The 3,614-nt window shown below is 40.6% G+C and overlaps 1 long non-coding RNA gene across 1 annotated transcript; it reads left to right on the top strand.

Annotated features, from left to right (window-relative positions):
- The first annotated feature begins 385 nt into the window (after positions 1 to 385).
- On the top strand, positions 386 to 1,323 carry LOC124650106. Its single transcript, XR_006986882.1, has 4 exons — positions 386 to 399; positions 674 to 761; positions 1,104 to 1,215; positions 1,301 to 1,323. It is a non-coding gene; the product is annotated as an uncharacterized LOC124650106 (long non-coding RNA).
- Positions 1,324 to 3,614: the final 2,291 nt, after the last annotated feature.

Consider the following 3,614-nt stretch of genomic DNA (forward strand, 5'->3'; position numbering starts at 1 on the left):
TGCATGTAGGATATTTTTGCATCTGAACACTACACTCGGATAAATCAAAACAGATGATGCGTCGATAGTTATAGTAACCTATATATCAGTATGTTATGATGCTTTGCATTACACACGCTACCAAAATTTCAATTTAAGCTCCACTTTCAGTAACAAGAAACTCCCAGACATAATGATCTACGTTTAAGCTCCTTTTCGTATCAGACGAATATTTCGCATGACAGTGCCTTTAGACTCATGTTTCTCACATTGTATAACTAATTTTATGCCACGACAACATCATCAAATATTTCTCATTTCTACTGATTCACAAATATACTAACCCCTTGAAATATACTTTGCACAAAACTCTCAAATCATGTCTGCACCTAATACACATTGAACAAAGAGGACCAAGAGGTATATTTCCTGAAGCCCGCACTTGCATTTGTTTTTTCAAGCATTATGTATAAGCTAGAGTTTTTTGGGCTCATGTGCCTGTATGCAGAAATTTATCCTTGTTATTTTGCCATACAGAAATTTATCCTTGTTATTTTGCCGGCCAGTGTCTGAGACGCTCCATGCTTTTGGCTGCACAGATAGTTAGGAGATTCCTATATTGATGTCGCGTTTCTATTCCCTGTCATCAAAATTGAAAATAATGCATTTTCCTTTTGTAAATTTTGCGGCACAGGATGTTGTGGAGGCATCATTAGTGCGAACGACGATCGATGGATCTCGAGACAGAAGCCAACAAAGCTGGTACTGACGAGGGCATGCAGGTTGTACCTGAACCATATTTACTTATTAACAGTCTCTACTTCTATTTAGTAGATTAACATTGTATTGTACCATTTAGTTGTTAATCACACACATTGTTAGTGGATGTTGTCTAAAAAAAGTTCCAGGGAATATTGAATTAGCTATTTTTTATATCCATGTGATGTGACGGTATCTCTCGTGGCTTGAACTCTCAGTATATGTATTTACCAATTTTATGCATTTCTATGTGTTTCTAGGCTTTGTTCAATAGGATTTGATCATTTTTTTCCAATATTTACTTTAATCTAGGGTGCCCACTACTATCAAAGATACGTCTGACAATTAAATCCTATTTCCTCCAGGTTTGTTTATGGTGGTCAAGCGCAGTTTTTTAATGGTGAGACCCGTTCGGAACCAAGGCATTGAAACAATGGTGTTGCTGATAGTGTTGGTGAGAATTGCGACGCCTCACAGGTACAATAATACAATCCTGCTGATCATTTATTTTTGGGGACCTTGCTGCTGATTTTAACATTCTGATATTTATTAGTGTTTTCAGTTCCTAGCGGGATGGCATCGACCAGCTTTGCGGATAATGATTGACTTTCTCTGCTTTTCCTGGATGTATGGGAGGATGATAATAATTGATTTATCTTCAATGATTTTATCTCTTTGTTCTGTCCATTGCAGGTCTTTGGGCAAAAAGATAAATTAAGCATATGTTGATGAAAAAGGACATATCTGCCAAAGAACATGGCAGCTTGTGTTGATGCCCTTGAGAGTTTGCCAGCCTTCTTAAAGTATATGTGCTTAATTTCTTTTGTTACTATTTAGCTCGATGCCAAAATTTTGTCAAGGTTATGTTCTATTTTTCCCCGGTTCATATTTGGAGACTAAAAGAGCAAATATTTGAGTTGCCAATTTGATATGCGGAATTTGGCTTGGTTTTCATTGGCTTCTTTTAGGCACAAAACCAATCAGGACTTTTTCTTTTGCAGCATTTATTTGCTTTCTCGTGTTTCTGCCTTCTCATTGTTGCATGTTCCTTTTGAGGATCCTCGGGTTGCTGAATTTATTCATGAGAATTTTCCGTCAGGAAAGCCACATGATTAGGTACTTTGAGTCATGCTGTTTGTGTGTACACCGTTGATGACACAAGCTCATCTCAGTGTTTTTTCGTCAAATTAACTAATAGTTCAAGTGTTCTATATCCAGTTGATGACCGAATCTAAACTATTGTAAATGTATGTCTGTTTTCTTAGCAAGGGCCAGAGCTAAGTAACAACTATTTGGATATGTCTCTTTTCAGACTGCTTCTGTTGAGTATACAAGCTTTGGAGATCATGTTCAGAAGGCTGAAGGTGTGCCTGCCCATCTCCGCGTGGTCTGAGTGGCACTACTACTGTGATATGCAAGCACCTCAGGTGTGTCTACATCCCTCAGTATTTCCAATGATGCATGCCTTATTGTCTACGTCACTCAAAGTAGATTTATGGAGACGCATGTGTTTTCCCTGAGATAAAGGTCAGTGTACAGATGGACTCATTGACATTTATGTTTTGTTCAAACTGTTGTAATGTCAGATGGACTGACTGACATTTATGTTTTCTCTCCCTTCCCAATTTATGATGTAGAGAAGTTTCTTAATAGCGTTAAGAGGAAAAAAGGTTAAATGCATTTTTTCTAGACATGTATATATTTTTGTGTTCTAAAATGGCTACTAAGAAGGGCTTCTTCAAGATGATCCGTAGAAAGAAATAATAAAATTTGAATATGGTGCAACTTGCAATTCACGAGTTTTAAGAGAAGCATATTATTTCAGCACATACACTTAAGATGAGGGTTTTTTATGCTATTTGAATTGACCACATGAGTTGAATTGGCTTTGTTGCAATACTACAGGTGCAATATAATAATATTTGAGGCCATTTAATGGATTGAACAATACTCGTGAAATTGCAGGATGAGTCGAGGTTGCAAGCGGGGCGGGATATCCCGCTACCCCGCTGGGCCGCCCCGCAAAATACACCCGCGAAACTCCGCTGGGTCGACCGCTTCGTTTTGGATGCGCCTTGTGTGTTGGGATGAGGCCTAATGTATTTTCAAGACTACCAATTATTAACTGATAATTCATGCTGCTTGTTGTGAAATGTCATGTTTATCTTCACATTTTAAGTGTGGCACATCATGTAAACTAATACAACTCATATCTCTTAATTTTACAGGAATGGATAACTTCCTAATGACCCTAAAGATCAACTTCCCGAGAATGATATCCAATGCTCGGAAGGAAGCTCATCCTAGCATGCAAGGGCTCGGAAAGGGCACCTGGGGCAAACTCGAGGATTGGGCCACGGACGCGACGAGTTGGTGAAGGAAGCAGGGTTGTGGGGTGGCTTTGCTGGAGCGGTGCCCTTAAAGCGCACCACCATGAGCCACCCATTAACGGGGTAGGCTCCGACCTGAAGGAGGTGAGAGCGAGTTGTGGCCGAGAGGAGGCGGACGACAGCGTGGCCATGGAGGCCACTGACACAAGCTTAGGGAGGAGTACGGAAGCTTTGGGGATGGCGGCACGATGGCGTCGGCAGCCCCAACTCCTACATGACAAACAGGGGTGGGAATAGGGCGACGAAGGTAGGCCGGATCTGCTTCAGCGGTTGGAGAGGACGTCGGGGAAAGGAGATCAGACCACTAATTAAGTAGCAATCATGGTGTTGTCATGTTGTAGCGACTGAGCTTAGAAGCAAGCTGTGTGGTATTGGTTCAGGTTCAGGTCCAAGGTCCAGGTCCCTCCCTCTGGTCTAAAAACTTATAGTTACCTAAATATTGTAAATGTATGAACTGGCAAACGAAGGGGCCATTTTCTTGTTCTC

The sequence above is a fragment of the Lolium rigidum genome, chromosome 4 (assembly GCF_022539505.1).
Source record: "Lolium rigidum isolate FL_2022 chromosome 4, APGP_CSIRO_Lrig_0.1, whole genome shotgun sequence".
NCBI classification, from domain to species: domain Eukaryota; kingdom Viridiplantae; phylum Streptophyta; class Magnoliopsida; order Poales; family Poaceae; genus Lolium; species Lolium rigidum.